The sequence below is a fragment of the Cynocephalus volans genome, chromosome 6, assembly GCF_027409185.1.
Source record: "Cynocephalus volans isolate mCynVol1 chromosome 6, mCynVol1.pri, whole genome shotgun sequence".
Lineage (NCBI taxonomy): Eukaryota > Metazoa > Chordata > Mammalia > Dermoptera > Cynocephalidae > Cynocephalus > Cynocephalus volans.
Genome location: NC_084465.1, coordinates 113,634,237 through 113,661,182, shown reverse-complemented (window position 1 = coordinate 113,661,182; position 26,946 = coordinate 113,634,237). Strand labels below are relative to the sequence as shown.

General features: G+C 45.4%; 1 protein-coding gene across 1 annotated transcript in view; it reads right to left on the bottom strand.

Moving 5' to 3' along the window:
• LOC134380763 (protein disulfide-isomerase-like protein of the testis) overlaps window positions 1-22,307 on the bottom strand; it is a 52,983-nt gene extending 30,676 nt beyond the window's left edge. The window contains exons 1-3 of the mRNA XM_063100894.1: window positions 22,219-22,307; window positions 20,879-20,980; window positions 19,873-19,927 (exon numbers count right to left, since the gene is read on the bottom strand). The gene's annotated coding sequence lies outside the window, so the exon portion shown is untranslated. The remainder of the gene's footprint in view (window positions 1-19,872; window positions 19,928-20,878; window positions 20,981-22,218) is intronic.
• Between the last annotated feature and the right edge of the window lie 4,639 nt (window positions 22,308-26,946).

Below are 26,946 nucleotides of genomic sequence, written 5' to 3'. Positions count from 1 at the left end.
CTGCTTCATGCTCCCCCAGCTCCTGCTTGAATGCCCCCGTGACGGGAAGCTCACTCCCTTGCATTGTACGCCATCTGATTCTTGAACAAATTTTCTCAAGTGTAAATATTTTCTTTTAAAAGTCATAACTGCAATACACACTTGTAAAAGTTCCAAACAATACAATAAAAATCAGTCAAGTGGAAAATAAAAATCTCTTCCGTAATCCCACCGCTCAGAAAGCTACTGTTAGCAGTTTTGAATGAATCCTTACAGATGCTGAAAATGCCTAGACAAAAATACTTTTCAATGTACATTTTTAAACACAAATGAATCAGACTATGCTTATTGTCTGGCACTTGATTAGCTCTTCTTAACCCCGGAAACACATTAAAATCCTCTGGGGAGCTTCTAGAACAACACTGATGCTCAAATCTCACTCAGATCAATTAATTCAGAATTGCTCAGGGAGGGGCCCAGACAGCTACGTTTCAAAAGCTCTGCAGATGCTTCTTTTGTTTGTTTTGTTTTAACTTTCTATCTGGGAAACTTTGAACATGCACAAAAATAAAGAGAATGGTGTAATGTACCCCCAAGTTACCCGTCACTTTACTTCAGTTACTGCCACGACCAATCCTATTTCATTTATATTCTCATCCACTCTCTGCCCCGAGTTATTTTGAAGCCATTCCCAGGCATCAACTCATTTCATCCATAAATATTTCATTATGAATCTCTAAAAGATAAGAAAATTTAAAAATAACCTATAACCACGAGACTGTTATCATACTTAACAAAATGAACGATAATATCTTCACACCATCCAATACCCAGACAGTGTGCAAATTACCCCGACTGTCTCATAAGTTTTAAGTTTGTTTGAATCGGATCCAATGAGATCCATGTACTGTCATTGAGCGTTGCGATTCTTAAGCCTGTCCAGGTTATTCTACCTGCAGTTTGTAGCTTGAGAACCACACAGTCAAATGAAATCCACAAAGTGAGTCGAGATAAGGACGAAGGGCGGGGGGGGGGGGGGGGACAGCCTGGTTTTCTGGAAAGCTGAGTGATGCACATCGTTCAAGTCTGTGTCTCAGCCAGATGGCTCACTCCTGCCGGCCCAGCCTCCAGGGTCCCTGATGACCCACCAGGTCCCAGGATCCACCAGGTAGCATGCCACTTGTCGGCCCTGGCTGACTCTGGTACAGCGTGGTGACTATTAGATGGGAACTACTGTTTTTAGAACTAATTTACTTGTTTGCTTATCTGTTCATGGATTCGTTTACTTGCAAGGAAAACTGTCACCTAAAAGTTCTTTGCCTAGATGGAGACATCAAGTACTAGAGAGTTAGTTTTCATTCTGCAAAAATCTGCTAGACTAGGGCTGGTCTCTTAAAGCGCTGTAGTATAACACCTAGGTTAAGGGTTCGAATCCCCCTACCAGCCAGCCGCCAAAGAAAAAGCATTTTTTTTCTTACTAGAATAACTCCTCTTAGTCATGGAAACATAAGGCAGCAAGGGCCACTTAGATCTTCCTGAGCCTCATTGGTTGTCCCTGCCTAACCTGCGTGGTGCCCACAATCGTTGCTTGGCAGGAGGGGGCCAGAGATGCAAAAGAGCCAGGGGGCCTCCTGGGAAGGAACCTGGAAATTCAAGGATGTGAGACCCTCTCTGAGAGGTCTGGCTGGCGCTCGCTGAAGGAGAGGGGGTCCTGGGCCGGTGGCCTCGAGTCAGGGGCAGAACCTTCAAGGGGGCTGCTGCTGGCCCAGCTCAGCCTGGGTGGACGTGTGAGCATCTGAGCAGGAGCCAGGCCAGTGGGGTCTGTGGAGGGCTTGCCCCACGCTCTCCCCACAGGCCTTGATAGAGAATTCCTCGGGGATTCCCGATACATTCGTGGGGAAGGGGTGATGGGAGGTACCAGGTTTCCTGCCAACCTGGGCTTCCAGTGCCCCAGGACTTAGGGGGTGGAGACCAAGCCCTCCGGCTGGTGAGGAAAGCCCTCCGCAGTTGGAGTGGGTCCGACCCCGGCCTTCCCTCTGGCCTCGCGGAACCATCGCAGCTCCTGTCCACTCCCTCTTTCCTTCATTCATTTATTCTTTCATCAAACATTCTTAAGGTCACGATGCAGGTGCTAGGGATAGAGAAGCAAACGCGACAGAGGAGAGTCCTCGCATTCCAGGAGCGGGACACAAGCCCTTGAGATAAATAGGTATGAATAGTACGTCAGCTGACGACACATGCTGAGGACAAAAGGTTGATGAGGGAAGCATTCGGGCCGGCCCCGTGGCTCACTCGGGAGAGCGCAGCGCCGAGGCCACGGGTTCGAATCCTACATAGGGATGGTCGGTGCGCTCACTGGCTGAGTGTGGTGCAGACCACACCGTGCCAAGGGTTGCGATCCCCTTACCGGTCAAAAAAAAAAAGAAGAAGAAGAAGAAGAGGGAAGCTTCCAAAGTGACAGGGTGAGGGTGAGGGTGGGGGTGGGGGTGGGGGTGGGTGTTGAAACGTTAAATAGGGCAACCATGGAAAGCTTCATTCCAAAGTTGCCATCTGACTCAAGGAAGAAAAGAAGGGACTGGAGGGCCGGCCTGTGGCTCACTTGGGAGAGCGTGGTGCTGACACCACCAAGTCAAGTGTTAAGATCCCCTTACCGGTCATCTTATTTATAAACAAACTAACAAAAAAAAGAAGGGACCAGGTTGCATTTCTAGGGGTCGGGAGGGATGGCCTTGAGTGCTCTTCTCCCACCCTCCCACCTTACTCTTTCTCCTGAGACACCCCCAAAAACCCCGGCTCAGCTTTGCATCATCCCAGAGCTCCCCTCGCACTCTGGACCCCTCTGGTTCAGCCCCTGCCCCTCTGTTCGCAGGACTATGGACCTCTGTTCTCCCTGCACCTGCTCCTCTGGCCTGGCAGCCCCTCTGGCCCCTCTGGCCCCTCTGGCCCCACTCTGCCCGGCCCTACAAATTCCAAGTCCAGCTCTGATGTCAACCCCCACTCAGGGGGGAGTGGCCATGATGCACAGACTGTGCATTCTCTCGTCCGGCATCCTTGTGGGACGAGACCCCAGCCACCACGTCTCCTTTCCAGATGGGGCAGTACCTCCTCACAGATCCCTCTGCTTCTGCTCTTTGCTTTCCCCCAGTGCATGCCCACACAGCAGTAAGAGATTTTCTTTATAAACATGAAGTCGATCGCATCACTCCTCTTATTCAAAGGTTCATGGCTGGCCACCACACACACCATCCAAACCTTCCCCTGGGACCTATCAGGCCTCACCAGCTCTGGACCCCATCCTCAGCCCAGCTTGACCTTCTCCCCCTCCATTCTTTCTCCTCCTTCACAGTGGGCCAGTCACATTGGTCGCCTTCCCTTTCCTCAGGCTACCTGCCTGTAACCCGCCTCGGGGCCTTTGCCTCTGCCTGGAACACGCTTCCCCCACATCTACAGCCTTTTCTAGTAGTTATTCAGATCCCAGCTCAAATACCAGCTGGTCAGTGCGGTCTTCCCAGGCTACTCTTTCTCACCCACCTACACTGCCAGCACTCCCGGCCATATCACTATTGTCTGCTTTATAATTTCTGAGCGTACGTTGTTATGTTTTTTTTAAAACTTTCAAATGTAAATGACGTGCTCCCAGCCATTTTCCCGCCTCCTAGAAAAGTTCCTGGACCAGATTTGGAACTCAATCAATGTTGAATGAATGAATAAATGAATGACCTAATTTAATTCTCACAACAAACCCCATGGTCTATTTCAGTGGTTCATGACCACGACTACATATTAGAATCTCTTGGGGAGTTAAAATAAAATACTGATGCTTAAGCCCAAACCCAGTAGGTTCTAATTTAATTGGTCTAAGATGGGGTGAGCCTGGGTATCATTTTTTTTTAAAGCCTTCTAGTGGATCCTAGTGTGTAGCCATCTATAGCAAATCCACACTTAAATTTTTGACACCTAGCACAGGGAAGGCTGACAGGGCAGGGCCTGTGGGTCAGATTTGAGATTTTCAGTGAAGTTCATACCTGTGGGAAGCCGGGGCTGAGCTGGGGTTGGGGCAGCAAACTCCAAGGCACTCAGAAGGGAAGTCGTGGCCCACAGAGCAGACTCCTGGCTTCCCCTGGTGATCAGAGCAGACCTGGAGGCAGCCAGGTGTTCCAAAGAAATCCAGAGACAGAAATGAAGTCCCTTGCTGGGCACACTGAGACCACAGCAGCCTCAGGAGCAATGTTCTGAGTTCTGGGGTTCTGGAGGACCAGGGATGACCCTGGAGAAGAATGGGCCATTGTTGAGTAACAGGTGACCCTGCCCAGCAACCCCTGCTGCGAGGACAGCAGGGGCTGGCATTTGCAGGCAAGGCCAGAAACATAGCTTACTGTGGAGCACTGGGTGGGTCACAGAAGGGCCTGACTCAGTGTCTGTAGATTGGAGTTGGGATCCCAGCTCTGTCCTAAGCACCTGTGTGGCCTTGAGCGTGTCACCTCCTCTTTCGGGGGCTCAGTTTCCTCTCCTGTGAAATGGCATGCAACTCACAAGAGTGCTGTGAGAGTTAAATAGGATGATATATGCAAAGTGAACAGTGTAAAATCTGGGAGGCAGGAAACACCCTTGCCCATCCGGCCACATCTCCTAGTACTCTTTCTTGGCTCCCTCTGCTCCAGCCACATTGGCCTCCTGGCCAGTCCTCAAATACAACGGTCACGGTCTCACATCAGGGCCTCTGCACTTGTAGGTTCCTCTTCCAGGGAAGCTCTTCACCAGGGAGACTCAAGGTTCACCCTCTTAGCTCCTTCAAGGCTTTGCTCAAACGTGACATTCACAGTTGGGCCTTTCCTGACCACTTTGTTCAAAACTGTAACTGCCCCATCCCCCTCTCAGGTCTTCCTTACCCTCTTTCCAGCCTTTATTTTTCTTGCTAGCATTAATCACCTTCCAAATTCCATATAATTTACTTTGCCCAGCAAGTAACAGGTGCTCAAGAAATATTTGTTGAGTGAATACACGAAAGGCAGTTAACATTATCAGTATCGTCCTTGTTATAGTCAGAGCTCTCAGCCTTCAGCTGTCTGCTGCCCAGGTTTTGTTAAATACTGATGGACAGTGGTGATATTGAGACCAGATTGCCTAAAGAACAGGCAGGCAGTCCATCCACCTCTCTGAGATAGAGATGGTATCTTTAGATCTGGCTGGACATTCAGAGATGAGTTTCTTCCCTGAAACCCAGTGGAAGACTGGGTACCAAGCAAGTGAGACTTGAGGGCCAAGAGGATGATTCCCTGTGGTCAAGCTTGGCAGGGAGGGGAGGAGCTGATCACGTGGAAATGGGCCACACTGGCCTGGCAACAATGGCCTCCCTTGGTGAGACAGAGCTACAGGGGAACAAAGCACAGAGAGGGGTACATCCCCAGTGTGATGCTGAGTTACTGCAGAGACAGGCAATCGATGCCTAAGCATCCTGTCAATGGGACATCCATGTCCCTCCTCCATCAGGGGGACTTTGGTCCAATTCTAGGGATAAGGAAGAGGCTGTGAAGAATTTATTTATTTATTTATTTTTTAAAGATGACCGGTAAGGGGAGCTTGTTTTAGTCCGTTTTGTGTTGCTATAACAGAAGACTGAGACTGGGTAATTTATAAGGAAAAGAGGTTTATTTGGCTTACGATTCTGGGACAGCTGCATCTGGCACAGGCCTCAGGCTGCTTCTACTCATGGAGGAAAGTGGCAGGCAGTTGCGGGTACAAGCAGATCACATGGCGAGAGGAAGCAAGAGAGAGAGGCAAGAGAGAGAGAGAAGGTGCCAGGGTCTTTTTTAAGCAACGGGCTCTTGCGGGAACTAATAGAGCGAGAACTCACTCATTAATCCTCCCTCCCCCAGGGAGAGCATTAATCCATTCATGAGGGATCCGCCCCCATGACTCACTCAGTTTCCAACACTGCCACATTGGGGATCAAATTTCCACATGAGTTTTGGAGGGGACAACACATCCAAACTCCATCAGAGCTTAACACTTGATTTGGTGTTATCAGCACCACACTTTCCCAAATGAGCTAACCAGCCATCCCTATATAGGGATCGGAACCCATGGCCTTGGTGCTATCAGCACCACACTCTCCCAAGTGAGCCATGGGCCAGCCCGAGGCTGTGAAGATTAAACCAACCTGAAGTTCCCACAGGTCGTGGTGACTGGGAACTTCACCAGGTTTGGTTTGATTCTGGAAAAATAAAACAACAACAACACACACACACACTTTGTGCCCAGACTGTCAGAAATCAATGTATATTTGTTGCACGTGGAAGGTCTCAGCACCATGTCTGGCAGATAGAAAATGTTCACTAAATATTAGTTACTTACTACTCATTGACTCAACAAACATTTATTGAACTCTCCCGATGCTGCAGGCACTGTTCTGAGTGCTGGGGATACGGTAGTACAAACAGCCCAAAATCTGTCCTTGTGGAGTTTATGTCCTAGTGTGTGTGTATGGAGGGGAGAGGTGACAGATAGTAATAGCGTGAATTAAAAATATTGAATGTTAGGGCCGGCCCGTGGCTCACTCGGGAGAGTGTGGTGCTGATAACACCAAGGCCTCGGGTTCGGATCCCATATAGGGATGGCCGGTTCACTCACTGGCTGAGCATGGTGCTGACAACACCAAGTCAGGGTTAAGATCCCCTTACTGGTCATCTTTCTAAAAAAAAAAAAAAAAAAAAATATTGAATGTTAGAAAGTGGTCAATGCTAAGGAGGAAAATCAGGCAGGGAACAGAGGGTAGGAGATGTCAGATGGAGACGCTTCTAGTTTTAGTTAAAGTGGTCACCGAGGCACACTGAGTCAAGACCTGAAGGTAGAAAGGTGGTGAACCATGTGGGAGGGACAGTCTTGGCACAGAGACCAGCAAGCTGTGCCCTGCTGGGGCAGTTTGCAGGGGCACACAAGAGACAACTGCCAGTGTTCATGGACCTTGCACGCAGGTTAAAACCTCGGGAACTTGAAGTTGGTCGTGGTGGGAGTGGTTATACTGCAGGCACTGGCAAATACTACAAGTCAGGACACTTTTAGCTATTGTTCACAGTTTACCCGCAGCCCACTGTGAGCCAGAACTTCAGAGAATAAACAGCAAGGAGACCAGTGCTGCTGGAGCAGAGTGAGAGAGTGAGCCTGGTGAGCAGAGGAAGATCACAGGAAATTGTGTGGGACCTTGTAGGCTGTTGTCAGAACTTCGACTTTCACTCTGAGTGAAACAGGGAGCTGTAGGATGACAGCTTTATTTAGGCACTGTGTAATTATTAATTTTTTTGGTAGTAAATTTACAGAGTTGTGCAGTCATGACCACAATCCAAATTCAAAACAATCCATCACCTCAAAGAAATCTCTCGTTCCCCTGAAGCCACTTCCTGGTCACATACCTAGCCCCAGGCAACCACTCATCTATTTTCTATCTCTACGTACTGGGGCGGTTTGAGCAGAAAAAGGTGAAGGTCTGACTTATATTATTATCACTATTGTATCCTTTCTGTTAAAACATAGTAAAATTCCTGTTCTCTTTTCAGAATAGGTGTTGACCTGAATTTGGGGGAAACACATCCACCAGTTGGGGGCAAAGGAGTTGCAGTTTAATCTCTTAGCCACTGTGATCCCTGAGAAAAACTTGGCAAGGGGCCACTCTCATTGCCTCAAAGTGCACAGACCAGTTGAAGTCACTGTGTCCTCTGCTGGCTTCTGGCTCTGCCCTCTCTTGGCTGTGTTTGGGCCAGAGCTTTCTGTGGGAGGCAGAGCCAGCAACTTCACCGGGGTTCTAAGGAAACCAAATGTTTACAGGCTTTCAGGCCTGCTGCTTAGCCAAAGCAGAACACAGATGCCTTTTGCATTTCCTGGGTTCAAGGACAAGAAATTCTTCCAGTGTCAGCTGCCCCTGAAGCCTTTAGTGATGAAGCCAAGAGGGGCATGGCCTGAAATAGCCTTGAGAACTTGGGAAGTAGGACTGGGGATTTTATTTATCAGCTGCCATGGGGCCTGGGGAATCCAGGAGTGCGAGGCAGAGGAAAAGGCTTGGGACAGAGTTCAGGAGAGGTGAAGAGTTTGGAGAGGATCACAGAAAGGGAGTTCCTGAGGCCATAGTCTCAGGGTTGGTGGCAGCAGCGAAAGGTGGAGCCTGCGCCTTTCTTGGAGGTGAGACCTGGAAGTCACTTTTTTCATCCAAGCCTCACTTTCTTTATTCGTAAAATAAAGAAAATAACATTTACAACATAGAGTTGTTACAAGGATTTAATGAAGCCCTTTCAAAGTGCTTGGTACACAGTAAGCTTTCGAGAGATGAGAGTTGTTGCTGTTTTTCTTGTTGGGAAACATTATTATTGTTGGTTTTTATTACCATATTCTATCGTTATTACTACCAAGAGGTACATGGCAGAAGAGAACTGAAACTGGGGACGCAGCCCTAATGTGTCTAGGACGCATCTGGGGATCCCCTTAACTAATGTGCAGATGTTGATTCCACAGGTGTGGGGCAGGGTGGGGCTTCCGCCGTTGCAGCGAGCTCCAGGTGGTGCTGCTGCTGCTGCTGCTCTAAAGACCATGCTCGCTGTCAGTAGCAAGACACTGAAAGGGCACCATGCGATACAGGGCCACTAGCCATCTGCAGCTGCTGAGCACCGGAAATGCAGCTAGTCCAAATTGAGATGTGCTCGTAAATCTGAAATACACATCGGTCTTCGAGGACTTGGTACCAAAAATGGGACGTAAAATATCTCTTCAATAATTTCTTTGTATATTAATTACATGTTGGAATAATCTTTTTATATATCTAGTTACATAAGATGTATTATTATAATTAATTTCACCTTTTTCTCACTAGAATAAAAGTACTTAAAGTACTACAATATTGTAAATTACATGTGTTGTTCACATTATATTTCTAGTGGACAATGCTGACCAAGAGCTTTCTTAGGCTTTGTCAGGCTAGTTCAGGATTGGTCCAGGGATATTAGAGGAATTCCCGCTGAAGGACTAAACTTCGAGAAGTGGGCTCTGAGTTACTGACCTCAGGCCCACAGAGCCCCACAGGCAGTGAAAGGTAGAAGGGATAGGCCTGAGGTTTAGAGAAGAGAAATAACCAACATCGCACAGCCAGTCTGAGACTGAAGGCCAAGACTCTGTTCTACAAGTCAGTATGTACCACGGTCACCATCAGGGCTGACCACAGGCTCCTCCCCAGCTTCAGGTTTCCTCCCAAAGCCCAGAATTCAGGACGATGCCCAGTCTCCTCTCTTTGGTGACAGGACGGAGGCGACAGAGAACATGGACCTATGGCTGAGAGGTTTGGTTCCCCAGGCACTGAGGAGCTCCTGGGAATTCTGCGGATCTCATGGGCAGACACTATCTCTACCTGTCACTCAGAAGATCGTGGCCACCTGGGAAGCCATTAGCCTGGGGAGGCAGCTGGTGCCTGAATACTTCAACTTTGCACATGACTTTGCTAAACATGTGGAGTCAACTGGAAAAAGTGAAGCTTGCTCTGTCCCAGTGTCCATCTTGGGCATCCCAGGCTGCCCTTGGGTGTCCCAATGAGACTTAAGGCTATAAGACATGTTGATTTGGACATTTCGACCTGGGAATTTTGCAAGACCTAAAATTTACACTGTTAGCATGGAAGCCTTAGGGGAAAAAAATTATGACCAAGTGTTATGAACTATAGACAGCCTTGCCCTGAGGTGTCTCACATTCCTGATCCCAAATCACACAGTGAGACACATACGCCCACTTTGGACTCCTTTCCACTTGTTCTGATCAAGTGAAGCAGCAAGTCTTGTTTTGCCGCTACTTTGTCTTTAATATTTCTCTCACTCTCATGCACTTCCCTTTGCAATAAGGAGAGTGTAGTAGAGCTCAGGCTCAAAGATCCTAACAGATCAGAGCAGATGCCCAGAATTGAATACGATAATCCTGCTTTCTTTGTGTGTCTCTGTGTATATGCTTTCTACTTTATCAGTCTGTTGTGTCTCTCTCTGTATTTTATGGTTATCTTTTATTCATGTTACATGATACTAACTTTTCACTTATAGTAGGAGAGTAAAGGAATTTATTTGTGTTAATTTTAAGATGAGCGTGTTTAAAGAAAAAACGTGAGGCAGAATATACTGTTAGTAGATACAATATTATACTACTGTTAGTGGATATGGTAAAACTTATGAAAGTGGCTGAGGATAACTGAGACTAAAAAGCAGACTTTGCAGTCAGATAGACAAGGTTCATCCATGTCCTTGAAGTATGACCTTGGATAAGTGCCTTAAGCTCTCTGGATCTCAGTTTTCTCTGTAAAATGGGAGTTAAACCATATGCCACTCAGAGATGTGAGAATAAAATGAGAAGTGTACGTAAGAGATGGAGCCAGGATGCTCCACTTCTGTCTAAAAAATCTAAGCTCTTTTTGCCACACTACGGAACACCTATAGAAGACTTCAGTGTTAAAAACAAACATGCAGGGGCCAGCCCGTGGCTCACTCGGGAGAGTGCGGTGCTGATAACACCAAGGCCCCGGGTTCGGATCCCATATACGGATGGCCGGTTCGCTCACTGGCTGAGCGTGGTGCTGACAAATCCAACACATTTTAAATTCATTTCCAATGCTGGAGAGTCCTGCTTTCACCCACCTCCGCGTTATTCCTGGAGCTAACAGAGGAATGCCATCTTGGGCCCTGTAACAAAATGACTTTTTCTTTCCAATTGATATACTTGTCTCTCTTTTTTTTTTTTTTTTTTTGCAAACAATTTGCAACAATACACGGTGCTTTATTTCTCAAAGTACTTTCACACCTACTCACTCATCTGTGCAACATTTTTCATGACCTTAGCCAGTGTTCAGCCCATAGTATCTGTTCACTCTGCAGTTACTGTGGTCATCATTGTTTTTAGAGAGGTATTGTGCCAGCTGCTGGGACCTCAGAGGTGAATAGGATGATCTCTATTCTTGTTATCTACCAAGGAAAACAGACAAGCAAAAATAATTATAATACCTTGTGGTCTACAATAGAAGTAGGGGGAAATATTACAGAAGGGGAATCTTCCAACTGACTCTTCTTGGGGCCTGAGTGACAGCTGGTAGTTGTCATTCATTGAACACTTGGTGTGTGCTTTGCGCTATGCACTCACTCACAAGCACTCTGTGAGGTGTTACAATTATGTCCTTGTAATGAAGGAGGAGATCAAGAGAAATTGATTGGTACAGTTAGTGTGTGGTGGGGTCAAGGTTCAAACCTGGGTCTGTAAAACACTCAGCTGTAGAAAGAATGATATCTGGGAGAACCATAAAGGAGGAATAAAGTTCTTCTGGAAGACAAATGACGTTGGAGCAGAGCTAGCAGAGAGAACAACACAAACAATCTAAACCATCCCAGCACAGCCTGAGATAGAGTTGAGGCAGATTCCTTTCACTGTTCAAGGGCCCCAAGTATTTGTTAAGCAGACTCGTGGCCTTCCCCTAGTGAACTGGCATATGCCTGGCATACAGTGGATACTGCATTCCCTACATTGTATGCCCACGCCCCAGGAGTTACTCCTTTTCCTCATTCTCTGTTGCCGCACTGGACTCTGTAGACCCCGCACCTAACTCATGCCCAGCCCATGTTGAGTGCAGCAAAGTCTGCTAAGTAGAGTTGGGTCAACGCCTTGAGCCTGGGATCCAGGCCTTCCAGCTTCCCCACAAGGGCTCTTTGTGCAGCATCAAATGACATGCATGAGCAGGGGAGGCTGTGTGTGACTCTTGCTGCTGTGAGCTGAGCCTGGACTCCATGGCCAACCCCAATCCCCCTTCTTTTGTGAACAAGGAATATGCTGCGGTGTCCTCCGGGGATTGAAGATCAAGCCAGGCCATCACATTCTTTGACATGCAAGTCTGGTCTTAAGGTTTTGGCAGGGAGCGGTTAGGGATTGAATCATTGTGTGACACCAGATGGCAGAACCAGCCACTATTCTCTGACTAGTCATTATTCCTCCTCTCTATTTTTTCTCTGATTTCCTATGCAGGTTTCAGTTGAGAACTGCATTTTCATGGGCACTAAGCAGATCACCAGGGCAACCAGAGGCATCACACACAATGAATGGGAAAGAATATCTGGAGGTAGCACTGGCAGCTCTACCAACTGGTGCTTCTTTTTTTTCTTGATCAATGTTTTCTAGTTTGCAGACACATTGGTGATATCTACATACCCATAAAACAAACGGACCCTTGACCTGAGTTTCATATTTGCTGATTTCAAAGACTTAACAGTCTTAGTCTATTTTCTGACCCGGTTCCTGCATTACTATCTCCATTTATCCCCACTGGGGTCCTGTGAATGAGCCACACAATGCTAGCATGGAACAGAAGGTCTGGGGAATCTTGCGGGGTGGGATTCATAGGCCTCTTGCTCTAGATCATTGACGATGAGGGCAACATCCTACTGCCCAACACTGGAGGAAACATTGGCATCAGGATCAAGCCCACCAGGCCTATAGGACTCTTCATGTGCTGAGATAATGGCACCCCATCTGCCGCTGTCCTGGCCCTAAGAATCCCTGCAGGGAACTCTGCATTCTGACACTTCTCCTGATCTTCCTTTATTTGATTCAACTCAGTGAAGCCTGTTTTAACTAAACTCAAAACTCACAGGTTTTTCCCAGATCCCTTCTTGTCCTAAACTATCTAGGACTAATGGGCTAACCTATGGGGTAGAAAGAAGACTTACTTCTGAACCACCAGACTTGGGTTCTAATGATCTCGTGTAGTTAAGAATATAGGCCTTGAATGGGCCTATATTCCAGTTACCAGCAACAGGGTGTGAACTAGTCACTTATTCTCACTGAGCCCGCATGGAGCTCTATTATTTCTACTTTACACAGGGAAAAACTGCAGATCGGAGTTGTTATGCGTCTTCTCCATGTCAACCAGGATCCAACCCATATCTTTTGGACCCTGAACCCTAAGTGAGAAATCCAGGGATTACATAAAATTGGGATGGGCTGTCAGGAAACTTGCTGTAACTCTTGGTCAAACAAATTCTAGGCCTGGCAGATCAATAGTGACCACAAAGAGGACATTCCAAGATTGGCTTCCAAGATTGGCCATGGAAGAGCATCCAGATCCTGAAATCAATCTCAGACTCCATCTCCTTTTTCCAAAGACACTGTCAGTGGAAGTTTTCATGGTGTCACTGCTGTCCTCACACTATGGTCCCCAGGAGGCACTGCTGCTCTTGTGATGCTATTGCCCGAAACCAAACATGCGGGCCTTAACCTTAATTCTCAGCAGCACAACTTTAAGGTTGGATAAAAGGGAAATTATATTCTTTTGTATGTATATGCCATTTATGTGTGTGGTTCTCAAAGCTGCTTGCATGTTAGAATTATTTCAGGGGGGTTATAAAAATATTGATGCTTGGATCCGATTGCAGAGATTCTGGTTAAACTGAATGGGGTGTCCAAAGTAATGGCATTTGCGGAGGTTGGGGCAAGATGTACTTTATTTTCTAAAGATGTTCCCACCTATGCCCACACCTATATCCCTGATTTCAGATGCTCTCATTACAGTGAAATGTTGATACTCTGCCATTGAGACTTGTCTTTTTTTTATTTATTGAGGTAAACTGTAACATAAAATCTACTTTTTTCACTATTTTCGAGTGTTCAATTCAGTGGCTTTAAGTAAATTCACAGTGTGGGGCAACCATCACCATTATCCATCTCCAGAAAAATTTTACCACCCTACACAGAAACTCTGTACCCGTTAAACAATAACATCCCACTCCTACTACCCCCAGCACCTGGCCACTCTACTTTTTGAGTCTACGAATTTGCCTGTTTTAGGTATCACATATGAGTGAAATCATACAATATTTGCCCTTTCATGTCTGGCTATTTCACTTAACATATTGATTTTAACGTTCATCCATGTTATTGCATGTAACAAAACGTCATTCCTTTTTAAGTCTGGATAATATTCCATTGTATGTATATACAAAATATTCTGTATCTGGTCATGTCTTGATGGGCATTTAGGTTGTTCTCACCTTTTGAATCTTGTGAATAATGTTGCCATGAACATTGGTGTTCAAGTTTCTGTTCATGTCACTTTTTCCACTGCTTTGGGTTATATACCTGGAAGTGGAACTGCTGGATTATATGGTTATTCTGTTTCATTTTTTGCAAAACTGCCTGTTTTCCAAAGTGGGTGCACCATTCCACATTCCCACCAGTCGGTTTCTGGTCCATTCTGAGTTAATTTTTATATGTGGTGTAATTTCATTCTTTTACAAGTGAACATGCAAGATTCTCAGCATCATTTGTTGAAAAGACTGTACTTTCCCCATGGAATGGTCTTAACACCTTTCTCAAAAATTAATTGACACTAGGGCTGGCCAGTTAGCTCATGTGGGAGAGTGTGGTGCTGCTAATATCAAGGTCAAGGGTTTGAATCCCCATACTGGCCAGTTGCAAAAAAAAAATTAATTGACACTATAAGGGAAGGTTTCTTTCAAGGTTCTTTATTCTATTCCAGTGGCTTAGGAATGGAGTGGAGCCCACCTAATCAGACGGGAACCTTTATTCTGTGTCAGGAACTCAAAAGGACTCCATTGCTGTCATGTTAGCCTATAGAAGAAAATCAGACAAGTGTCCAAAGATACTCAAAACAGTTATGTAAATATAAATATATAAATTCCTGCAAAATTTGAAAAAGAAATTCAAATTAGCAGCTTCCAAACTTTTTAAAACATGATTCATAGTAAGAATCATGCAAGAACAAATACATTGTTTTGCAACCCAATACACATATACATACATATAACAAAGAAAAGTTAAGAGAATGATATTTATCCTTACACCTTATAATACATTTTGATGTTTACTTCATTTATTTTTTGTTTGTTTGTTTGTTTTTTGTTTTTGTTTTTCAAAGATGACCAGTAAGGGGATCTTAACCCTTGACTTGGTGTTGTCAGCACCACGCTCTCCAAGTCAGCTAACCGGCCATCCCTCTATGGGATCCAAACCCACAGCCTTGGTGTTATGAGCACCACACTCTCCCAAGTGAGCCACAGGCCGGCCCTACTTCATTTGTTTTAAATGTTGTGTACAACCTACAAAACTTTTGAATAATAGATTAATGATTATTCATGAAATTGACTCTCATCCAGTAATTGAAAATGGTACAGAATTTTTATTTTTGACATAAAAATATCTCAACATATATTATTAAGATAAAAGCAGGTGTTGAGAGAATATACATAATAGTATTCTATTTGTTTAAAAATAAAGTGTGAAGAGATACATATGTCAAAAGTTAACATTTTCTTCCTTCGTAGTACTTTGCTGCATTGTCTGAATGTTTACAATCAGTGCATATTACAAAGCTACGTGGCTAACGTTTACTGAGCACTTACTACCTGTGCCCAGTCCTGCACTCAGTGCTCCACATGTGATACTATTTTATCCAATCCTCTCCACAACTTGTGATGGTATAAGCAACTCATTTTACAGAGACCAAAATGAGTCTCAGAGACTCAAAGTAAACTGCCTGAGCTTACAGGTAATAACAGGCAGAGCTGGAACTCAAACCCATGTGTGTCTGACAACAAAGCTCATGCTCTCAACAGTAGACTAGGCTGCCTCATAGAGAGCAGAAGAGATGGTGGATACCAGTGAGGGTGGGCTGGATATTACATAGGTAGCAATCAGCCTCAAACAGCGAAGGTTTATAGAAATGAAGGTTTCTTTCTTGTTCATGCTACATGTCCATCATGTCTCTGCTGGAACCTCTGCTCCCCATTTCCTCACCAGGCTCAATGCCTTTGCTCTGCAATTCTCCTTAATCCCCAATCTGAGATACACTGAGGCCACATTCTCTTTTCTGGCCCCAGCACCCTGGAGTAGCCCTGAGCATCCATTCAATAGCCAGGACACAGAGGTCCAGAGGGGGCAGTAGGCATGGCTCCAGGCACCTAGTCTCTGCCCAGGCCCTGCAGAAGGGTGAGACCCTGGGAGAGCCTCTTGGGGCTGGGGTGCATCTAGGGTGGTCATCCCTGGCTTGGTGACTATACTTACCTGCCAGACCATCCCCTATCTACCCCCTTGCAATGGTCCCTCTGCCTTTGTGTCCCCCAATAATGCTGCTGCTGCTCCTGTGTTCCAGCCTAAACCTGTCATGGGTGAGTGAGGGACCCAGCCTCTGGAGACTCAGGAGTCCCACAGGACTCCCCTAGCTCTGCCCAGGGACCTCAGAGCCCTCTCCATCCTCCTGCCCCCCAAGCTCTCTCCATGGGCGCCCCACACACTCATACCTTCTCAGGGACTCAGGAGCTCTGTCCTCCAGCCCTCCCTAGAAATCTCCACTCACTCCCCTCCCAGGGCCCAGGACTGACCCCAGCCCAGAGTCCTCCCCAGATACCCCCCATCTCTCAGTATAACCCCTGGACCTGAAGCCTTCCCCACCACCCTGGTCTGAGGTCCTGTGAATTGAGCATCACTCCACATCCTTGGGGGCTGAGGCAGGACCACCAGGGGGCCACCAGAGGCTGGGAGGAGCAGGGGCAGAAGGGGCCCAGCCTGAGAATAGAAGTACATAGTGTCCCCTTCTCACCTACCCCTAGGGGTCACCAATGGAGAGGTCCCATCAGTATCTGCCTGATGCTGGGGTGCACAGACATATGTGCTCACAGGGAAATATACAGACACTACAAGCACAGAGACACACAAGCAGACCACCCCCGAATTCACCAGAGCACTCAGGTCTATGGCTCATGGACAGGCTCACACACAGACCCACACTGCAGATACACGCAACGACACCACCAGGAGAACACACACACGCAGAGACACACACCCAGCGCCACGTGATACAGGGCACTGTGGTAAATTCATAATGTCCACAACCCTTTTTTTTTTTTTTTTAAATGACTGGTAACAGGATCTTAACCCTTGACTTGTTGTCAGCACCACGCTCTCCCAAGTGAGCCATGGGCTGGCCCTATAATGTCCACAACCCTTAAGAACAACATTCATGTAGTTCACTGAGGCTTGCAGCACAGAAAAGACAAGCTAAGTTATATGCAAATAAAGATGAGTAAGAGTTATTCTATCCCTCTTACGCTAAAAGAAAGTGCAACAAAATTACAAGGATAACATTTAAACTCCATTTTAAAAAGTAAACCAGTCTATGGGGAGCAATAATCAGCCACAATGTATATCGACAAAATAAAATTTAAAAAAAATAATAATAAAATAATAATAATAATAATAATTTTTAAAAAAAAAAGAGTAAGAAAATGAATAAATAAATAAATAAATAAAAATAAAAAGTAAACCAGTCATAGACTTTGGTGCTTTAGTACTGAAATATTATTAAAAGCAAACTACTTGCAACACTTCTCTGAACTAAGAGAGACCCAACTGGTGTGATTGCTAGTATGACAAGATACCAAGGATGAGAATCGCTCATATAAAATGCAGTGGAACACAAAGAAAGTGGCTCTTTGTACCTGTGAAAGAAGGCAGGGATCTGGAAAAGCTTTAAAGAGAAAATGATGCTTCACTTGTCTTTAAACAGTAACCGAGTGAGTAATTTCTGGGGGTTATGTTTCTTACAAAGGGAAAAGCATGTTTCCAGAAAACTGAAGGTAGTTCAGTTAGGCTGAACTATATATGGCCAGGAAGACAACAGATCGATATGGGGCGCAAAAAAGAACCAGATGGATCATGGAGGGCCTTGCAGGCCAGATGTGGAATTAGAAAGATCTGCTGGAAGTGTGGGAAAGGACTGAATGAAGGAACAACCATGTGCTTAGAGAGAACCAGAGAAAGCTTCATTAAAGAAGATAACATTTCAGCTGGGTCTCAAAGAGAGTAGGAGTTTTGTAGATCACAGTAACAACAGTAATATAATAGCTAACTCTAATATAGCACTTATTGTGTGCAGGGCACTATTCTAACATACATTATTAACTCATTTGATCCTTACAACCATTCTATGAGGTGGGTACTAGTATTCATACTCATTCTGTAGATAAGGACACTGAAGCCAAGAAGTGCAGTAAATTGCCCTTGGCCACATAGCGAGTAATGTAGCCAGAGCCCATGCTCAAATAAGTGGCAAGTAAATGGATACAGAAAGAAAATATACATGCATAAAGATGAGAAGTGGCAGATTCAGGGAATAAAGTATCTAGCGAGACTGAATACAGAAAAAAATGTTGCAGGCCTTGCTAAGAACCTGGTCCTTTATTCTTTCATAGGTACAATGTTTTTTTAGTAGGGGAATGACATGCTTGGCATGTGCTTTAGAGAGATGAGTCAGGCTACACTGTTGAGGATAAGTTTGGTTGGCGGAGAGGGTTGAGACAGAAGAGGACAAGAACCTAGAGAACACTAAAGAGGTTACTGGAAGAATTCAGACAAGAGAGCACCAGCAAAATGGGAAAACGTGAAGGAATTTTTTTCCCAAAGGACTTGATAAATGAACAGATATGAGAAGTGAGAAAGTCTGGAAAAACTTCATGGTTCCTAGCTCAAGAACTGGGTAAGCAATAAACAGTTAAGCACATAAAGAAGGCTGCAGAAGGAGGGGTTTAGGAAAGAGATAATGAGTTTGTTTTAAGACATGCTAAATTTGGAGCATCTGTAACAATTCTGGGCAAATACATCTAGCATGTAGTTAAGAAGCAAGTCTGAAGCCCACAACAACAATCTGTTATAGATACAAATTTGGGAGTTATCAGGACACAGATTTCAAAGCCACTAGGGCGCAAGGAGATCACACAGGAAGAATCTGTGGAGTGAGAAAAGGGTTGAGTTTGAAAACCCAATCAACACCAAATTTAAGAACCTATCAAAAGGGTGATTAGAGATAATCGATCTGCAGACAGGAGGATCAGAGACATTGAAGGGGAGGTTTTAAGAAGTGGGTGGCTAACAGTGCCAAATACTACAAAGAATTCCTGTGAGGCTTTTTTAAAGAGTCCACTGAAGTCAGCATGTAACAAATCACTGGTAACCTCTGTCAGGGTAATTACAGCAGTGATAAGAACTGTGGACTTAAATGTGAAGAAAAAATGAGAAAGCGCAGACCTTCAGCAAGAACAGAACAGCTAGCAATTACAAAGCCCTTACTTTGGGTCAGGGGCTCTTCTAAGTGCTTTTATATACTAACTCATTTAATCCTCTTTAAAAATCTCTGTTTAAAAACCTGGTTTATAGAGAAGAAAACAGAGGCAGAGTGGTTAAACAATTGATTGAGATCACACAGGATAACAATGAAGTTGGGATTTTATCTCAGGCAATCTGACTACCACTGCCATATTAAAAGACTATTCTTTCCAAAATTGGGCAGTAAAGGAAGAAAAGGAAAACAAAATGTATTGAGTTGCTACTATATCTCTTGAACTTGGAAATGCTGAAAGAGTAGCAGTATAGAGCTAAGTCACCTTTTGTTGTATTTTTTGTTTTACTTTGCTTTAGAACTGGAGAGACATGAGTTCCATGAAGCACATAGGAAAGAGGTAGTAGGAAGGAATGAGTAGAGCAGGGTTTGCCAGCCTCAGCACTGCTGGCATTTGCGGCTGGATCATTCTTGGTTGTGGGGGCCACCTGCGCACTGTAAGATGTTCAGCAGCATTCTCCTCATCTGCTCTCTAGATGCCAGTTGCACTTCTCCCTCCTGGTTATGACAACCAAAAATATCTCCAGCCATTGTGAAATGTCCCCTCGGGTGTAAAACTGCCCCTGGCTGGGAACTACCGGATTAAGGTAAAAAAAAGCATCATGGAGAGAACAAGTTCTGGAGGAAGAAAAAGGACCAAAAGTGCAAAATGATGTCTGTACAAAGTGGCAATAACTTTGCTAATAACCAAACACAAAATTAATTACCTAGGTCTGGATCTGACAGCTGGTTCTTCAACAACTCAAAATCATTTGTTTCTCCCTTAACAAGAAGAAGGAAAAAAAAAAAAAAAGTTATGCTTGCTTTGGTTTCCTGTTACACATCAACAGCAGGACTTTTAACATCTGATGAAATTACAAAAGGAACTTTGTAACACATATCAATTGTGAATTATAAACTCATAACTGGAAAAGTTTTAAAACTTCATGTTAGTGAAGCCAGGGGGCTTAGAAAAAAGAAAATGACAACTAAAAAGCCATTCATATTTAGCAATACTTGTGTACTGACATTTGAATATGATAGTTGATACTCCTAAGAATTCTAAAGAAGCACGAGGAAAAAATCTCTGTAATGATCTAATTCAAGAGGAACTAAGATAGTATCCATTCATATATGCATGTGGATATAAATGGATATTATATATAAATGTGCATTTACATTTTTCCTCTACTGCTGAGATTTAGTAGTATCACTTCTTTGTTTTTTTTTTTTTTTTTAAAGATGACCGGTAAGGGGATCTTAACCCTTGGCTTGGTGTTGTCAGCACCACGCTCACCCAGTGAGCTAACCGGCCATCCCTATATGGGATCCGAACCCGTGGCCTCGGTGTTATCAGCACCGCACTCTCCCGAGTGAGCCACGGGCTGGCCCAAGATTTAGTAGTATCACTTCTAAACTAATGCAAAAACAAACAAAAACCTCTATTAACAGAGCTGATTTATTGTCCAAAGTAATGCTTAGGTAATTCCTTAAGAAATAAAATGTTCTAATGGTTTTTTATTCTAGCACTTGCTAAAGTTTTTAAAAAATACTAGTAAATAAAGCATTTGAAGAGGTGAAACCTCAGCAAGGACACTATTACTGCAGTTTAGCTGACAACATCATGGTATTAAATATTTGACTTCAACATTGATATCTAAAATTCATTTTATATCTACTAGCCTATAGTATAACAACTATAGTATTCTGACTGACAAAAAACAAATGTCTTACCTTTTTGTACTTCAGCAAGACTTCTGCCACAGTTCCATCGAACTAGTTTTTCTTGGGGGAAAACTGAAGATATCATTCTCTCATGCAAGCATATCTAAAACGCTGTAGAACCAAGATTACCAAGCTATTAAATTCATGACAGAGAATAATAAAAACTATAATAGCCAACAATTACGGAACCAACATTGTTCAGTGCTTAGGCTACTGCTAAGGCCTCTTAATGGGTCTCCCTGCTACCACACTTATCCCCCAACGATCCATTCTTCACTTAGTAACCTAAAGATCTTTCAAAAAGTGTCTTCACGCTGCACTTTGAATAAAAATCCAAACTCCTTACTGTGGTCTTTAGGGCCTGCATTAATCTGTCCACTGCCTGCCTCTCTGACCTCATCTCCAACCACTTGTTTTACTGCAGCCACAGAAGTGTCCTTTCTGTTCTTCACACTTGCCAAGCTGATTCCTATTTCACTTGCTGTTCACTCTTTTCCCAGATCTATACATGGCTGGATTCCTGTCTTCATTCAAGTTGAAGCCCAAATGTCAGAGAGGCCTTCCCCACAGAAATCTGAAGTACTTATCCCCTCCCTACCCTTCCCCATTACCTGGTTGTATTTCTTTACAGCACTTATCACTATCTGAAATCATCTTGTTCATTTATTTATTGGCCTATTATTGTCTTTCCCCCTAGACTGTAACCTCTGTTGCAAGGAGGGACCTTAGTCTCTTTGGATAGACTACTGTCCCCAGTGTCTAACACAGTAAATAGGAGCTCAATAAATATTGTGAACGAAATTATACTAAGTGTTTTACAAGGTTGGCTTCGTTTAAACAGAGAAGGTTAGTGGAAAACGTAGCATCCCACCAATGACTCTGAAAGTTAAACCCCAAAGTGTTTTATGGGGGTTAGGAACTTTAAAAGCAGAGGAGCAAGATAAAGAGGGATAAACCAATACCAGTCGCAACAAACTTCAAACAAAAAAATTTAAGAATCAATTTGCAATCAGTGAGGCATTCGGCTGATAACCCAAACAGCCCAGGAACCCCTTCCAAATCCAGACGAAGAAGCTGGAGGGAAGAGGAGTAAAGGAGCCCCGGGCCTGGGACGCTGAGAGGAAGCCCAGTGGGGAGAACGAGGGCCTCTGGAACAGAGGACAGACTCACTTTTCCAGACCGCTCCCAACTCCACTACTCACGTAAAGGGAATGTGCTCATTCCCGGGAACCCGAGACGACCCTCTCCCCCTGCCCCTGCCACACTCCACTAGCTCTGTCCCGGGCCTTTTCAGATGCATTCCCGCAACCTGGTCCCAGACATGCAGAAGGCAGCGGCCCGCATCTCACCCAGTCCTCGAGGCGCCCAGCGTGGTGACCGCAGAGGCCGCAGCGACCACATCCCCGACAACCGCTTGTGAAGTGGGTCGGAAGTCCTGTCCCTTCCAGCCACCAAGACTGATTTACAACAATCGCCTGGACTAAAGAGGTGCTCTGGGTGGCCTGCTGGGTTGAAAGCAGGTCCTGGAAGTCCTGCACGGCATGAGAGACCTGCGGGTCCACAGTCATCAGAGGAACCTGGGTGGCCAGAGCCCAGGTTCCAGAAGCCAGAACAGGTGGAGGCTGAGTTTGAGAGGCTCGAGGAAAATTCTGGAGCTGGCTCTGTGAGGCAAGAGGGACATGGACATGGCTCTTTGAAGCCACAAGAACCAGAGGGTGGCTTCCAGAGGCCACAGGGACTCGGAGGTGTCTCTCAGAGGCCATGGGGACTACAGGCTGGGTCGTGGAGGCAAGGGTAACTGGAGGCTGGCTTGTCGGGGCCACGGAAATGACAGGCTGGCTCCTACAAGTAAAAATGGCTAGGAGACTACAGGCAGGCTCTCAGAGGCCAGGACAGCGGAAGGCAGAGGCTGGTCCAGAGGGAGAGGGAACACAGGCCACACCAGATGGGCCCGTGGTCGTCGACCTGGGGAGCCAACTGCCTCTGAACTTTTGTCACCTTCAGGCTTGGCGCCCCGATTCTCTTTGCAAAAGTCTTGAGGGTCGCCGCTCTCTTTGCCTTTGTCCTCCTGTCCCAGCTGTTCCTCTACCTGGCCCGTGACAGTCATAACCAGGGAAGCCGTCCTTGGAAGGATCCTCTGGAGGCGCGGCCGAAACCGCCGTCGCGGGATCCGCAAAAAGGAGGCGGAGAAGTTCCCGAAGCTCAAAGAGCAGCGGTGGCTGACGCTCCGGAGCAGGGATGCCACCACGGAGCGGAAGGGCGCCCGGGGGCTCCCCTTCAAGGCTTCTTCCGGAAGCAGCTCGATGTTGCCGGTGTACCAGGAGACCCACAAGAAGAGGCTGAGGAAGATGATGATGGAACCCAGGTAGAGCAGCGGGTCGTAGAAGTCCAGGTTGGCGAAGACGCCGGTGAACAGCACCGCCACGCCACCGTGTCGCACACGACGCCCAGCCAAAAGAAATGCCTGCAGCGGCCCAGCCCCCACCAATCCCTGGTCGTACCCACGGGGTTTCTTGAAAGCTCCATGGGATCCCACTGTCGCCGTCGCAAGGTCCGCACGGGCTACCAGGCAGGCGGTGCAGCCATAGGCGGGGCGGGGCGGGGAGGCGGTGCTGGGTCCCCTTGGCAACGCCTTCCCGCGGGCGGCGCAGGGGGCGGGGCGAGAGGGCGGGAAAGTCAGACCGCCTTTGCCCCGCCCTGAGGAGAAAGGGAGCCTGTGAGGAGGGGCGCGCGTGCGCAGGGTTCTCCTGCCGCGCCTTCCTCCGGTTTCTCGTGTGTTCGCCCTCTGCGCACAGCCTGGGACCTTCAGTCGCTGCGTGTGGTGAAGTTACTTGTTCAGACTGTGGACCCGGGTCAGGGAAGGATGTCTCCACTTTTCTCTCTCCACGCCCCCGGCTTCCTGAGCGAGGCGAGATCCTGAGGGAGAGCAAAGGATAAAGGACCTTCTTCCAGTAACTTCCCCCAGCAGCTTAGCGTGCAGCATGGCCCCAGGTGCAACCACTTTCTGAGGAGTTCCTGTTTTTCTTTTGTTTTGGTGGAGAAAGTGGCTAGATTAGGGTCTGTGTTAGATCTTAATTCCAGTTTTATCTACTTGTCAGGTAGTTACGACTGCGATACTCGTGCTCGCTAATAGCAGACCTGGAGGTGGGTGCATCCTCTGAAGCTGTTCCCACCCTCTCCAGTTTCTTCCCTTTTTTTTTTTTTTTAAAAAAAAGATGACCGGTAAGGGGATCTTAACCCTTGACTTGGTGTTGTCAGCACCACACTCACCCAGTGAGCTAACCGGCCATCCCTATATAGGATCCGAACCCGTGGTCTTGGTGTTATCAGCACCACACTCTCCCGAGTGAGCCACGGGCCGGCCCAGTTTCTTCCCTTTTGTCACGTTTGTCAACCTGTTTGCTCAGGTCTTAATACTTAATCTAAAAAGTCCCACGACTCCCAACAGAGTAAGGTCGGAGAAGTGTCAAAAATAGAAAAGCTCGGGGCCAGCCCGTGGCTCACTCGGGAGAGTGTGGTGCTGATAACACCAAAGCCACGGGTTCGGATCCCATATAGGGATGGCCGGTTGCTCACTGGGTGAGTGTGGTGCTGACAACACCAAGTCAAGGGTTAAGATCCCCTTACCGGTCATCTTTAAAAAAAAAGAAAAGAAAAGAAAAAAAAAAGAAAAATATAAAAGCTCTCTGGAACCCAAGAAAATAAATAGCTTAAAAATGAGCTCATTTCAAGCTTGTGTATAGGGTGCTGGAAGATTAAAACACGTGTAAGACCTGGTGTCATTCAGGTTATATTAGTGAAAAGTTATAGCTAAGTACTGGTTCTTGGTTCCTTAATTGCTAAAGGTGGCATTAAAAAGAAATAAATAAAACCTTTTTTTTTTTTTTTAAAGATGACTGGTAAGGGGATCTCAACCCTTGACTTGGTGTTGTCAGTACCACGCTCAGCCAGTGAGCGAACCAGCCATCCTTATATGGGATCCGAACCCGTGGCCTTGGTGTTACCAGCACCGCACTCTCCCGAGTGAGCCACGGGGCAGCCCCTTTTTGTTTGTTTTTTAAAGATGACTGGTAAGGGGATCTTAACCCTTGACTTCGTGTTGTCAGCACCACGCTCTCCAAAGTGAGCCACCGGCTGCCTTCAGAACTTTTTTTTTTTTTGCAGCTGTCTGGTATGGCGATCCGAACCTGTAACCTTGGTATTATAAGGCTGCACTCTAACCAACTGAGCTAACCAGCCAGCCCATCTGTCCCCAACTTTTTATCATCCTAAACTGCAAGTCTGTACCTATTAAACAGTGACTCTCCATTGCTCCCTCCCTGAACTCTGGTAACCATTATACTACTTTCTGTGTCTATAAATTTGCTTATTCTGGGTACCTCATTTCAGTGGAGTCATACAATATTTGTCTTGTTTTGTCTGGTTTATTTCACTGAGCATGTTTTCATGATTCATACAGGTTGTAGCATGTGTCAGAGTTTCATTCCTGTTTAAGCCTAAATAATATTCCATTGTATGGATATACCACATTTTGTTTAGTCATTCATTTATTGTGAACATTTGGGTTGTTTCTTCCTTTGGTTATTCTAGCTGTGTTCTTGATCCTCAGTCTAAGAATCCTGTGAATGTTTCTGGGGCTCAAGTCCAAATAATCCTGCCTGTTAGTAGCATTTGAGTAAAGCACTAGCTGCCTGGAAATAAAAACAAATTCCAACCTCCCCACAGTGATCTTTAAGGAAATGATAGCCAAAGACCCTTAGCATTACATTAAGATCCTTTACCATTTGAACTGTTTTTTTTTTTTTTTTAAAGATGACCGGTAAGGGGATCTTAAGCCTTGACTTGGTGTTGTCAGCACCACACTCTCCAAGCGAGCTAACCGGCCGTCCCTATGAAGTGAGCCATGGGCCGGCCCTATACCATTTGAACTTTTAATACAGGCTGGCCAGTTAACTCAGTTGATTACAGCGCAGTGTTATAACACCAAGGCCAAGGGTTTGGATCCCCATACTGGCCAGCAGCCAAAAATTAATTAATTAAAATAAAATGAACTTTAAAAATGTATGTTTTCTTTTTCTGGTGATCGCTCATTTCTATGTTACAAGCAGTTTATTGACCTTTTTCTCTTTTTTAAAGAAAGTTTACTATTAAAAGGCATCTCTTCTTAAAGACTCCTTTTAAAATTGGTATTTTCAAACAGAATTATTAAGTATCAACTTTTTACTTGTGCTCAGTCCTGTTCCCATTCAGTCTATGGAGCCTTGGTCCCATTTTGTGTGGTTTAATCTCATGTCATTGAATAGAGGAAGAATAGGTGGTAAACAGAGCCATCAGGCAAAATACGTTTTGTTCTAACTCTTCATTCTAGTTATGACTGAATGTTATAATTATTCAGTGCTATATAAATAATTTAGATCTCCTGAAAAATATATTCTTGGGGGGCACTGAATTTTTTTTTAATAATATTTAACCAGCTACTCGAGGCCATTGGATATAAACAAATGACAATTGCCTTAGTTTGAGGTCACCTTAAAGTTTCAAAAGTTCATAAAAAGTGAGCTGAATGTATTCTAAAAAGTGAAGTATTGGAGAAATATATTCAAAATTATAACTTGAAAAACTCTTGTCCAGAAAGTTTAAATGGAACAATTTCCAAAGGTCCTTGTAATCTTCACAATATTTTCAAAAGGACTGTAAAATCCAGACCTCTGCCAACTGAGGAAGCAGCCCCTGCCCCAGACTTCTAAGTTAGGGAGGGAAAGGCAGTGGAAAAGAGCGTGCTCTTTTGGAAACTAGGCAGGCCCACAGAGAGTGGTACCTATTCCCGTCTTTTCAGCAAAGGAACACCATCTACTAGTTCCGGGGACTTCACCAAAGAAATGTCCTTACATGTTCTCACCAGATTTGCCAGTCTTCTTCCTTTGAAGACAAATTAAGTGTTTTTGTTTGTTTTTGTTGGGGGGGGGGGTGTTGGAGACAGTGAGAGGCAGAAAAACCACTCTAGTACTGTCTCTTCCTGGGGAATAGCACAGAAATCCCTTATCCTCTAAGAAGGAGAATAAATGTTCCTACCCAAG